The sequence below is a fragment of the Notolabrus celidotus genome, chromosome 21 (assembly GCF_009762535.1).
Source record: "Notolabrus celidotus isolate fNotCel1 chromosome 21, fNotCel1.pri, whole genome shotgun sequence".
NCBI lineage: Eukaryota > Metazoa > Chordata > Actinopteri > Labriformes > Labridae > Notolabrus > Notolabrus celidotus.
Genome location: NC_048292.1, coordinates 7,579,377 through 7,594,377, shown reverse-complemented (window position 1 = coordinate 7,594,377; position 15,001 = coordinate 7,579,377).

Genomic DNA, 15,001 nt, shown 5'->3' with positions numbered 1-15,001 from the left:
GAAAGGATAGCACCGTGGGTAGAACAGGAAACTGGAAGAGAGAGTGGCGTATGACATGCAGGAAAGAGGCCGCAAGTTGGAATTGTACCGGGCCTGCCTGCCTGCTTGAGGACTACAGCCTCTGGACATGGGGCTCACAACTTAACCTCTAATCCAAACCGGTACCCCCAGGTGACATCAATTATTGCTAACATCACTAGCATCAGTCATAATTCAAAAATTAAACAATTTGGCCTCTTGTTTACTCTTGACAGTTTGTTGTACAGATGGTTTCCGTATCAACACAGATTTTAATGACAGATTTATGAATCTGATGGGCAACTAAACTAAGGCAGGGGTTCCCAAACTTTTCAGCCTGGGACCCCCAAAATAAAGGTGCCAAAGATTCCCAACCTCCACTGTCTCTTCGAAGAGATTAAATGTTGCTACATATTAAATTTAGCTGGTCCCTAATTAACCAGCCAACAACATGCACATTTGGCTGTGTTTTCTGTGCCGCTGTGAATTTTCCTGCTGTTACTGATGCTTTGTTAATTTGTTGTTTAGTAATACTAAACCTAACCTCAGGAGTCATCAGGCAACAAAGAAAGGCAGAAAATGAATTAACATTTTTGACATGATTTGCAAGATTTTATTTCAAATTGTACTATATTTTTACAATAATTGGTAAAATATGTATCCTTAGACTACAACAGCCAGTTCCTACAACCACTGATTGAAGGAACTGTCTGCAGTTGAACTCTATTTAAAAAGAAGGGTTAGGGGCGCTGGTGGCCTAGCGGTCTAAGCGCCCCGCATGCAGAGGTTCCAGTCCTTGTCGCAGGGGTCGCCTGTTTGATTCCCGACCTGTCGACCATTTCCTGCACGTCTTCCCCTGCTCTCTACTCCCCATATTTCCTGTCTCTCTTCAGCTGTCTTATGGAATAAAGGCAAAAAGCCCCAAAAATATAACTTTAAAAAGAAGGGTTAAAGTTACCTGGTTTTCAGGAACATGTCATTCACATTGTGAACCCAGCATCATTAATCATATTGAATTGTAGTTAAGAGTGTCGTTACATCTCGATCAGCCCTCTTACCTGGGACTTCCACCAGATCCTCATCCGGTCCATCTCCGATCCCCTGCGGTCCGGTTCCGTGCTCTCTCCCACGTCTGTCAACACCCACCAGTTGCATTTTCAGGCTAGCTGGAGTCATGTGACCAAGGTTTTCCCGCGGTAATGACTGCATTAATGAATATCCAACTCCTCCCCTCATCCATGTTGTCTTTATTGGCCTCTGAACACCTCTGACCTGTTGATTCAAGGCCTGGCTCTGGTCGATCTTCTCTGTTTAGATTGGCATGTCGGATCAGACACGCAGCCGGAACGCAACAGAGCAGATCCAGTGGAAGTTAACACATTTACTAGAATAGAAACCTATCAGATCTGGTGCCATGGACCGGACACAGATCTGGTGAAATCTGACCGTTAAAAGGTCCTTCAAGTATGCAGTCATTGAGCTGTTGGGTTCCATCACTTGTATGCATTCTGACTATCCTACCTGAAAGAAGATGCTGTCCCAGTTCAAGGGAAAGGCAGGTATATGTGTGCATAATACAAAACCATAATTTCTAATTAATTTATCATGTTTGTTTGTGTTTTAGAGAGAAAGAAACTGAAGGCTAACACAGCTTATGAAAACTAAAGGTAACTAGCCCTCCATTTGCAAAGCTTTCTTCATTATGCTTAGAGTTTTTACTCATATGAACATTTGAAGGCGATACTCTATGTGTATGGGTGTGTGTGCATTTATGTTTGTGTGTTTGCATGTGTGTGTGTAAAAGCATCAGAGAGAATGACAGAGTGTGTTGAAGTGTGTGTGTTTAGTGCACCGATTTGAAGTGAGCTCTCAACCCAGGTATAATTACACGGAGATGTGCTCAATCTGACTGCATTTATGAGCAACCTGTCACATTCAAACTGCTGTCATTGCCATAGTAACCGAAAAAGGGTCCTTTTTTTGAATTTCACTCTTTAGAAGCTTTGCCGAAGCCGACGTCATCAGACCAGTAACAGAGTGAGCGCGTGTGTGTGTGAGAGAGTATACCTGCATGTGAGCATGTAAATTCATTTCCAGTATTCCCAGTCACAGCATGAGAGGGGGAAGTTGAAAGAGAGTGGGAATTAGAGAAGAAAGAGAGAGTGTGCACCGTGCAAGGGTGCAGGCTGTTGCTAGGTGGAGCGGGTTTGATGCTTTGAAGCAAAGATGTTTGGATCTGTACTTGTAAGACTGGATTCTATCCTGCAACCGCATAAACCCTGCAAACAGAGACAGAGAATATATGATAGAATACATACAGGAGTCCTATATACAACACACACAACACACTGTGGCCTTCTGACACAAACAGAAGTGTAGAGAGCGGAGCCCACGCAGAGAGAAGGAGATGTAAGCAGTCAGAGAGTGAGCTGAGGTCAGAATAAAAACAGGAAAAAGTCAAAGAGAAAGCTGATAAAACAGTGTGGGAAAGTAATAAGACCTCATAATAAGGAGAAGGTGAAGTAGATAAAGCGAAGGAATGGAAAAAGGAGGGAGATATCGGCTTACAGGAGGCCATGTGAGGTGAGAGGAGGAGAAAATGAAAAGGAAAGAGACAGAAAAGTGTATGTGGGGAGGAAGAGTTTCTGAGATAAGCAGTAAAAAGAGAAGAGAGTATCGAGTTAGGAAAAAGGAAGGATTAAAAGTTAGGTTTTCTATGAGAAGACAGATGGTAAAAAGGAGGAAGCAGAGTAAGCAGGTTAGATGACAGAGAACTCATTCAGCTGGAGAGAAATGGTGTAGTCAGTGCAGAACTTTAAAACTGCAGTGCTAGGAATAAATCAGGACACCAGGTGTGCCTTACCAAAACTGCAGAATGTTTGGTAATACTCAGACCTGTAATCTATACCCTCAGACATCTCTGTCTGTTCCTATAGTATCTTTTGAAAGTGACAGATTGTATAAAAAGTGAAAGTAACCATTGTGACTGTGTATTAGATTACTGTTTTGATCAGGACCTCAAATACAACATCACAGTCGTCACCATGCTGGTGTTGAGAAGCGAGAGGTCACCATATTTGGAAGTGGGTCAATCTGAAGAGTCACAAGGGGGAGTTAGGCAATGTGAACATTTCTATACGTATGGCTAATGTGTAAGCTGGCTAGTTAGATAGGTAACCACAGTGTTTCTATTATGCAAGGGGTAATGTGTAGTGAGTTGGTGGTCATGGCGGATCAGAATACTGATGGGGTGAGCAGGACCCTGACACAAAGAGGAAGGGTCTTGCGTCATCCTTAGAGACACTAACATTAAACTGTAGATTTCCAGTCATGGTCAAGTTAGAACATTAGCTTGCATGTCTATTATAAATCATATTAAACTGAACATTTCCATTTATGGTAAATTTACGCAACGCTAAGCCTGTCTTTTCCTTGTGTCTTTAAACGTCTCTTGCTGTTTCTGGGCTGTTCACCCTTTCTCATTTACTTTGCTGGTAAATGGTCAGTTGTTACCCACGAATCTTAACTTGTGTGCTCTCTAAAAAGATTGAACTTAATATTATAACTAGGGCTGTTCTTTTTTTTTATTGCGTTCTATTATTTCACTTTCGGCACATCTGTTCAGTTAAGCTGCCGCAGTGTCTTCCTGCTTCCCGCTGCCACCACGATGGAAAGTAACACAACATTGTGCCGTTCAATGGCACAGTTCACTTTAAAAAAACAAATCTCCGACAGCTCAGTTGACATGCCAAGAGAATTATGCACTTTGTGTCAAATGGTTTAAAAATATCCTCAAAATTATTTTGAGTTACTACCATATAAGGGCTAAGCATTCAGGTGTAGCTGATCAGAGTGATCACATAAGCCGGTAGAGTACAATGTTTGAGTTCGGTATCACCATAGACTTGTTGATGAAACTGAATTGAACAAGTTAACACCAGAGCTTGTTAATGGGTGGATCATAATGCACATTTTATTACGTTCATTTGATTCCTAAATCAAGACACTGTAAAATCACATTCTTAATGTGGACTTAAAAACTGTTTGACACGCAAAATAATGGAATTTTAAACATGCAATTAAAAATGTCTCTGGCTTCCTCCCACAGTCCAAAAACATGCTTACTAGGTTAATCGATCACTCTAAATTGCCTGTAGCTGTGAGTGTGTGTGTGAATGGTTGTCTGTCTTTCCATGTTTGCCCTGTGATAGGTTGGCAACCTGTCCAGAGTACCCTGCTTTCCGCCTGAGGTAAGCTGGGATTGGCTCCAGCCCCCCGTGACCCCGAAATGCGATAAGTGGTCAAGATAATGGATGGATGGATGGATGGATGGATGGATGGATGGATGGATGGATGGATGGATGGATGGATGGATGGATGGATGGATGGATGGATGCATGCATGCATGGATGCATGGATGCATGGATGGATTAATAATGTGATTGGTTGCAATTCACTTATGAAATTCAGTGCTTAATCACAATTTTGAAAAACAGTTGTCTGACTGTCGTAATAAAAAATATCCTCCATGAAACAGATTAAGAATCTGGTTTTTGCCACAGCCCACCGTGAACATGTTAAATGTGAAGTTGGGCATGTACTATGCGGCCTAATGGGGATTGACTTACTTCTGGAGCCAGCCTCAAGTGTACAAAAGAGGAACTGCTTTTTTGGCACTCAAGCATTTATTTTTCCACCCCTGAGGTTACTGCTTGACTCAGACACAAGGATAAAAGAGTCATCACTCTCTGCAGTTACCTTGGCTACAACAGCACACATTTTTTTAAGATGATCAGTGGGATTTCTTTTAGTTTGTTCTGCCCTAATAGTATTTCAAATCAATGGCACACACACTGTTATGACACCCTTTCAGAATGATGGAACTAATGATAAGTTTGTCCAACATAATTGCTTATTGATTGTGTGAAGGATTAGTAAGACATCATTCCACAGCCTGTTTATTTAACTATAAAGGCTCGGCTTTTCTTCTGCAATCCACAATCAATTTGGCTTTTTTGCACCATGTATGGAGACGAAATGAAAAGAAAAGCAGGAGAGACTGAGAAGCAAGAGTCTTGTCGACAAACAGGCGGACTAAAAGAGGACAAGGACCTCTTCCTCCCACCCTCTGAGTCATCACACCCCTTCTCCCACATCTGTCTCAACGCTTTACGCCAGAGGACACTTGCAGCCGATAAAACAAAGGCTGACATGCAAGCTGTGCACGAACACTGACACCAATGACATGTGCATGCAGACTCACACCTGCACACTGGCCTCTGTGAAGCATGCAAACATGTGCATAGACAGTTTGCACACATGAGTAGTCCTACACACACCTATGCACTTGCTTTAGGCCAAAGGGAGTTCACCATGGCAACAGGAGAGAGAGTGGGGCAGCAGGATGCAGGCTCAGGCTGACACAGGTGTGTGTGAGCAGATAACACTTCCACCTGCATAGACACATGTGTGTGCACATGCTGGATTGAAAAAAAGAAGGTATAAACTTAAGCTGCAGCATCAGTTGACATAACCTGAAACATGTATTTTTTTTTGTTTGTTGTTTATGTGTGAAGGTGTGCACAGAGAGAGGATGAAACAAGACTCTCACACCGCAAAGATATGCTAATATTAGAGTTGTTCGTCATAATGGATTAATGCAACATAGCAAAAACATAGTATGGGAAAAAATTACAAATAAACAAGGGTAACTATGAATAAGATAGGCGCCTGGGTGCTACAAAAGTCCCTTGATGGACTTCAACTGCTCACATTTGTGTTGGCTAGCCTCCAAAATTACCTGACTGAGTAGATTACGTTGTCACTTTTGACCACGAGTCTAAATGACAGAAAAGCATCCTGGATTTCATCTCCATCTGTATGAAAAGGAAAGAAAAAGAGTGACAACAAATGTGACATAAATAATCTGTTATCAAGCACCCACCACTTGAAATAGGGTGCTATATTGTAACTGCTCTGATTAATAGACCCAGCTGTCACAAACTGGAAGCGTAGTGCAAGTGCAGAGTGCTGGTTACATCAAATCAAGACAATAAAATCACCACAATCAATACCCTGGTGTTACTTTAGAAATGCTTGTGGAAAAGTGTGTAGGAGTAGTGTGTGGGAATCACTGGACGTGATGCTGACTTCAGCTCCCTTTTGGCTGACTTGCTGACGTCCTGCAGGCAGATAAGGAGGTGGTAAGGGACAGAAAATCATTTAGCTTTATGCTTTTTTTTTTTTTGCTTTCTACGAAATATCTGGGATGTCTTACAGCAGTATTAATGTTGTCAGCACCATTGTAAAGCCATTCTATAATGCTGACTGCACCTTAAGTCCAGTTTAGAATTAACCTCCATCTAGTCTTTTAGAACAACTTTTTTGTATGGTGCTGAAACGTTCACATTTTATTCCTTGGCTAGAATTATAAGAAAATACCAATACTTCTTTTTAATGTGCTTGGTAGAAATAAAGCTAACACAAGCAGCTGTTCAGCTGAGATTATTACACGGCTAGGTTGAGTATTCAATACGTATTGGTCAATTATGGCATCGTGCTCTGCCGGGAGAGGAGATGAGAAAAAGATGAAGTGTTATTAGATAAAGATTTAAGGTGAGGGACCGGAAATGTAAAACTCCCTGGGCATGGCTCTACCTTTAGATTGTTAGGTTGAGTGTCACAGCTGATGTTTAAAAGATGTGCCTTCTCTTCAAACGCTGCTGTGATGAGCAAAGTCTGCTTGTTAAATCTTGCCTCAGCTCTTTTTTTTTTGTAGCGTGGACAGTATAATGCTCCCAGACTTATGGATCTGTACAACGTGAAGTTGTTGCAGCGGCTGCCTCCATATTATGTTTTGTTTACCTGTCGCTTCCAAGGTAACTAATTCACATGCATCACTCGCACCAAAGATGGCAAAGAAGCAAGATGTCTTACCTCTCAGCAATCAAACTCCAGAAAAGTACGATATGTCTGCACACACGCAGCATAAAAACATGAGAAGTAGCATAACCAACATGCGTGCAGCTAACTTACAGTGGGAATAAATAGGCACCAAAACTGTGGGCTTTAACACAGATGTAAGCAAAATTGTAGCTGGTGCATAAATTGAACACTAAACAGATCATGGTTTAGGTTTCGGCGGTGTTTAAGTACTTATAAATGAAAAGGAAATGTCTGACTGTCTGTGACAAGGCAGAAAAACTCAATCAGGTGTTGTTTTGATTAATGGGGTACTATTCACCCCATTGAATGTCTCCATTGGTGGACATGTTTAATTATCTATGACTAGTATCAACTAGGTTAGCTCATGCAAATATGGTTACAGATTTATCAGTTGGTATGGACACAGGTCACTATCTATGAATCTTAGCTTTTTTAGCACAAAGGCTATCACTTCCAAAATAGCATTTAATATCAAACTATTATCATTTTTTAATTTATAAGTAGTCTTCTCACCCTGTTGGGGTTTCATCTTTACATTATCCATACATCAATCTATTTGTGGTGGCTCAGCAAGTCAACCTAGACATCCCTCTCCAGAGCAGCGTTTTCCAGCTCCTCCTTAGGCATTCTGAAGCGTCCTCAGGCCGGATGGAATATATCACGCCTCAGGCAAGCTGTGGGTCTCTTCCCAGTTGGACGTGGTCAGAAAATCCCCCTGAAGGAGGCGCCCAGAAGGCATCTTTATCTGGTGCCTGAACCAGCTTAACTTGAGCCTTTGGAAAGGAGACTGACTCTGATTAGTCAGTTAAAGCATACCAAGGCCTGTTATATTGCTATGTTGCTATGGATGCAGCTTCAACTGTAGAATATAGACCACTTTTCTTTTTCTTTTTTTTAAGTTATATTTTTGTGCTTTTTGCCTCTATTGATAGTACAGTCATGGCCAAAAGTTTTGAGAATGACACAAATATTAAATTTTCACAAAGTCTGCTGCTTCAGGGTTTTTAGGTGTTTTTGTCAGATGTTTCTATGGTATAATGAAATACAATTAGAAGCATTTCATAAGTATCAAAAGCTTTTATTGAGAATTACACAGAATTCATGCAATAAGTCAATATTTGCAGTGTTGACCCTTCTTTTTCAAGACCTCTGCAATTCTCCCTGGCATGCTGTCAATCAACTTCTGGACCAAATCCTGACTGATGGCAGTCCATTCTTGCATAATCAATGCTTGGAGTTTGTCAGAATTTGTGGGTTTTTGATTGTCCACCCGCCTCTTGAGGATTGACCACAAGTTCTCAATGGGATTAAGATCTGGGGAGTTTCCTGGCCAAGGGCCCAAAATCTTAATGTTTTGTTCCCCAAGCCATTTTGTTATGACTTTTGCTTTATGGCAAGGTGCTCCATCATGCTGGAAAAGGCATTCTTCATCACCAAACTGCCCTTGGATGGTTGGGAGAAGTTGCTCTCGGAGGACGTTCTGGTACCATTCTTTATTCATGGCTGTGTTTTTAGGCAAGATTGTGAGAGAGCCCACTCCCTTGACCGAAAAGCAACCCCACACATGAATGGTCTCAGGATGCTTCACTGTTGGCAAGAGACAGGACCGATGGTAGCGTTCACCTCGTATTCTCCGAACAAGCCTTCCTCCAGATGCCCCAAACAATCGGAAAGGGGATTCATCAGAGAAAATGACTTTACCCCAGTCCTCAGCAGTCCAGTCCCTGTACCTTCTGCAGAATATCAGTCTGTCCCTGATGTTTTTACTGGAGAGAAGTGGCTTCTTTGCTGCCCTCCTTGACACCAGGCCTTCCTCCAAAAGTCTTCACCTCACTGTGCGTGCAGATGCACTCACACCTGCCTGCTGCCATTCCTGAGCAAGCTCTGCACTGGTGGTGGCCTGATCCCGCAGCTGTAACACCTTCAGGAGACGGTCCTGGCGCTTGCTGGACTTTCTTGGGCACCCTGGAGCCTGTTTGGCAACAATTGAACCTCTCTCCTTGAAGTTCTTGATACTTCGATAGACGGTTGACTGAGGTGCAATCTTACTCGCTGCTATAAACTTCCCTGTTAGGCCCTTTTTGTGCAATGCAATGATGGCTGCACGTGTTTCCTTGCAGGTAACCATGGCTAACAGATGATGAACAATGGTGTCATGCACCATCTTCCTTTTAAAGTGTCCAGTCACTCAATCATGACAGATTGATCGCCAGCCTTGTCCTCATCAACACCCACACCTGTGTTAATGTGTGTGACACCTGTGTGTCATTGAAATTATGTTAGCTGGTCCTTTTGTGGCAGGGCTGAAATGCAGTGGAAATGTGTTTTTGGTGATAAAGTTCATTTTCAAGGCAAAGAGGGACTTTGCAATTAATGGCAGTTGAGCTGATCACTCCTCATAACATTCTGGAGTATATGCAAATTGCCATTATAAAAACTGAAACAGCAGACTTTGTGAAAATGAATAGTTGTGTCATTCTCAAAACTTTTGGCCATGACTGTACAGTGGATGAGAGACAGGAAATGTGGGGAGTAGAGAGTGGGGAAGACAAGCAGCAAGGGAAGTCAAACCTCTGCGACGTGTGTGTAGGGCGCTTCGACTGCTAGGCCACCAGCGCCCCATGCACCACTTTTATAGAGGAGGCCTGCTCTTCACCAGGAGTGGGAATCGCTGGGTGACTCTTGGTACCATACCATGCCCTGCCATGCCCTGCCATGCCATGCCATATCATGCCATATCATACCATACCATGCCATGCCATGCCATATCATACCATACCATACCATACCATGCAATACCATGCCATAATATACCATGCCATAATATACCATACCATGCCATGCCATATCAAACCATATCAAACCATACCATGCAATACCATGCCATATCATGCCATACCATACCATATCATACCATACCATGCAATACCATGCCATATCATACCATACCATACCATGCCATGCCATAGCATACCATACCATGCAATACCATGCCACAATATACCATACCATGCCATGCCATACCATACCATACCATACCTTACCATACCATGCCATGTCATACCATACCATGCCATGCCATATCATACCATGCCATACCATGCCATGCCATATCACACCATACCATACCATGCCATGCCGTGCGATATCATACCATGCCATATGTCATCCATGATACCTTTAATATCACAATATAGTGATACTGCTATAACGGATGTACTGCAAGATAATCACATTACGTTACAATATCTGATTAACTAAAGAATACAAATGCCCCAAAAAGGTGAAGGGCTGGGTCAATGTATTTATTCGCAGAACTTTTGTTTCATTTCACTGAGATCAAAAAATATACATTATCAGTCTACAGATTAAATGACAGAACTATAGAACAACTTATATAATTAATGTAGTAATCACAAACGTCTTCAAAAAGGAACATTCAAAAATAAATACACCTGTAGCAATGACAGTAACATTCACTGTGATGCCAATATCTATATACAAATCTTTTTCAGGCAGCTGTCACTCTCTGTAACCTTCAATAAAACCTCTGCCATATGAGCAGCGGAGAAGGTCTCATGCATCTGGCTAGTTTGTCACGTAGGACTCTGCAGACTGAGTGAAACTCTCTCTGCAGACTGAGTGAAACTCTCTCTGCAGACTGAGTGAAACTCTCTCTGCAGACTGAGTGAAACTCTCTCTGCAGACTGAGTGAAACTCTCTCTGCAGACTTGAGTGCCTCCATCTTTCCTGTTGTGTCAGCAGAAAGAGCTGGAATAGCTTTTCTTTGTTTCTTCTGTTTGGTTTTAAGTGTCCAGGGCATCTCTTAACCATCTCTTTCACCGCTATCTGAGATAACCCTGCTGTCGTTTTCAGCTATTTTACAGCTGTTGACGTCTTCTTCAGCCAATCAATTTCCATTCACGTTAACTTGATTCATGTTCTTAGCCACGTTATACCACTCTGAGTGGTCACAAAGTTGTGAAATGGTGAATCAAAATGGCAGGGAAAACCATTAGAGTGCCATATTTTTTTCTATTTAAACACAGACGACAATCTATTGCAGTATTAATGTTTGTGCCACCCCGAGCCCACTATATATAATCTCTTACTTAGCAAGAATTTGAAGACATTGCAGAACGGCAAGCCCACCATCCTCCAAAGGTAGCAGGCTAATAAGCACTGAATGTCAAAACTGTTCTCTTAATGAGCAATATTCAGCCAGAAGAGAGGACAGCTTCTGACCCTGCATGTCCAAGGCTGCACCAACCAATAAGGCAAAAGTGGGATTAATTTGGAAAGATAGTGGAGGTGACCAGAGAGGGAGGGAGGGAGTACTCGCATGAGAATTAGCAAATTTGTGAAGCTGCAGTTTGTGGTTTTGGATAAATAATCAAAACCACAAAACAGAGCGAACAAGCTTCACCATGTTGCTCCTGATGAAATCCCAGATTGGTGCCAAGCAAAGAGAATGCTTTACAAGAGCAAAGTGGTGGTGCGGGGTGGGGGGGTTCAAGTCTGCAGATATTGATTGAACTGTCCTTGGTTAGAGGAGCATCATGTGCGAGTAAAATTGAGTGCTGTAATGCAGACAGAGGAGATTGGATATGATGATAGAGTGAATTCATTACAGCCGCAGAATGACTCGGAGACAGCCAGAGAGAATTGGGTCACTGGCTAATTGGACAGAAATACATCAGCCCGCCCTATGAGTACACACACACACACACACACACACACACACATACACACACACACACTGGACACACTGCTGGCACGCTTACACTGTCAGACTTGCATGAATACACATGCGTTTTACAGCATTTTACAGTATGCTCCCATGCAAATGACTACATTTGCACAAACATGCATGTGGACATAGCAAATACAGCGAGCTATTACTCTATAGACAGCATGCATAATGGTAGATTAGCATATAATAACCATTTAATCAATTATACTTTATCTCTGTGGGGTTGCCCAGACAAGACCTGGGGATTTTCATTATGCCTGACCAAGTGTGGCTTACAGAAACCCACACACACACTCACACGCACACACACACACTGACATAAACACCATCACTCACACTGATTAGAATCGTATCTACAGCATGTACAATCCCATGCACGAACACACATGCATGACGTTTCAATGCACCCTGATTTACTGTACGCTAAGTGAGGAGGACTATAAATAGGGTTTAGCAGATTCCAACATTATTCAGGATAAATTCAGGGGAATTGAGCTCTGGTTGCAGGGAAGAGACGCCAGAGTAGAGCAGAGAAAAGAAGGGAAAGAGAGAGAGGAGTAAGAGTGTATTATTCTGCCTGATGTCATGGTGTGTCAGAGCTTCAGGGGGTAAAGGAAACAATAGCAGCCGCCTTACTTATTCAAGGTGTTTTGCATTTTGCTGCATCATGCTACAACCAGGCAGCTTGGAGCAGTAGAAGAGGGGGAGGAGAAAGAGAAGAGGGGGTGCACATTCAAACACACACATACACACACACACATACGAATGCACATGGACTTACACTTGAGCCTTGATGTATTTCATCTCAGAGGTTTTGAAGGAGTGACACTTTGATCCATCAGGTTTCTGAGGATTGAGTGAATATAAAGACTGTTAGCTGGAGATGCAGTAAAGAAGAGATCATTGGAAATAACTCTGAGGGATTGTGTTTGTGTTTTTGCCTTTGTGTTAGTTTGTGCGTGTGCCTGTCGTTTCTCTTTTCATTGCATGTTTGGTCAATTCCCCATCTCCCTATCTCCCTTCCTCAATTCCCTCTCTATTTCTGCTCTTGTTAGTTCATCTCCTTTTTCCTTTGTAGTTTTCCATTGATGTCTGCTGCATGATGGTAGCTGACATCAATGTAACATTTATGATTTATACAACACTTACACATCATTGTCAGTTTCTTATGTTCAAAGAATCAGAGCATGAAAATTATCCACTGGAATCACTGCAATTACTGGATTCACTTGGGGAGGGAACATATGTGCAACTTTTTGTACATATGTCCCAATACTAGGACTAGGACTGGGTTCTGGACAGAATTATACGATACGATAGAATTTGATAAGTATCACAATAAAATGTATGTCAGAATTATTTGCATTACTGTACATAATTTACTGAAAATGTAAAAGTTGAGCTGAGAATACAACTTATACCTGACTGTATAATATCAAATAACATAATATAAAACTCAAAGATAATCTAATTCAAAATTTTGTTTGAATTTTAAGAAAGGTACTTTATTGATCCCCAGGGGGGAAGTCTTATTGGTATATGCACACACATGCAGTGAACATGCTTAGGGAGAGATGTCAGAGTGAAGATACTGCCATCAACCAGCGCAACCCGAGCAGTTGGGGGTTCAGTGCCTTGCTCAAGGGCACCTCGGCAGTGCCCAGGCAAGTGAACCAGCAACACTCCAGCCACCAGTCCACTTGCCAAACTTCGTCCATACTGGGACTCGATCCGGCAACCCTTCGGTTCCCAAGCCAAGTCCCTATGGACTGAGCTACTGCACATGCTGAAGATGCTTTTGTTAGTATACCAGATTTTAAAACCTTACCAAATTAGTAGTTGCAAAAATAAAGAAAATTGCTGAATCACCAGGGTAACAAAAATATAAGTCCTGGGCGAGGTTTGTTTCCATAGTGACTTATTTCTAATCATTTATATGTAAATTAAAATTTCGACTAATTGACTAGTCTAAATGTAAGAAAACAGTCAAAACTGGGAGAAGTTTATCAAACATTGCTTAAATGCAGGAACAAAGATTTTGCAAGTAAATGATGTCAAATTGGTTTGCCGAATGTGGCTAAGGTTGGCAGAGCTAGCACCACCAGTCTTCAGTCCTCCTTGCAGGTTAATGTCCACATGCCTGTGCTGGGTACACATTTCTCCAGTTGCAGAAAGAGAATAGTGGCTATCATTAGCCTGGGCAGCTTAACCTGTGTTAGCTAGCAGCAGTTACTCACCAACTAGCCCTGAAAGTAGTCACTAATGCAAATTAAACACAGAGTTATTTCATTATTTCACTCTATGACGTGCCCTGGCCTTTATTCTTTGTTTCTCACTTTCCAGTCTGCTCAATTATGCAGCTATAAAAGCTCAGAGGCAGAACTTTGGGAGTAGTAAGACGTGTTTCCCTGCCTCTCATTTACTTATGCATGAGAGAGAGAAGCGAAGAGTCAGATGGCAGGCAGACAGTGGGGATGAAAGATGTGGAGGAAGATAAAGTAGAAAATTAGGGGAGAGAGCTGAGACAGATGAGGGTCAACGAGACGGGAGGGAAGAAAATGAGGGACCATAATGGAGAAAAGAAAAGGGCAGAAGAGGAAAACTTGGATTTTTTTTTCTTCTTGCGTGTCTGGTACAAATTAACAGCAGGGGTGACAGCCTAGCCTGAGAGCCACTGGGATGGCAGTGTGTGTGTATGTGTGTGTGTGCATGAACAAGACTGAATAATTCAGAGAAAAGCTGGGACTGGCTGAGTAAACATTAAGTCGACATAGAGATGCACCCTCACACTCATACTCTGGCTCCCCTCGGTGCTCAGGGGGGACTTTCTCCTCCTCTGGGTCCTGCAGACAGATGGGACAGGAAATGTGTCACTAGGTCAAACTCTGACTGCGGCAGCCATCTTGCTACCACTGAGCTGACTGTCACCTCTATTAACCCTGGAAGAAAATTGGAGGCTTTTTTGGCAATGGAGACCATTATCTTCTGCCAAAGATATCTGATTTTACATAATGGTGCTAGACTGAGAGTTGACAGTTTGACTGATTTGATAAAATGTGTGAGTTCAGTTTGCTATCACGGATGATTATTGCATTGGCAGAAATGTCTTGATGGATTGAATTAAAACTACAGCAGGAATTTAGAGCAATAAATCTGAAGTGAGTAACTAGAAATGAAAATCAAAATTGTGGTAAAAGCTGAAATCTTAACTTCTTTTAAAAGTCAATGTAGCACTCACAGCTTCTTCAAGCTGGTCTCAAATGCCTCCTCAGGCTCTCCAGAAGA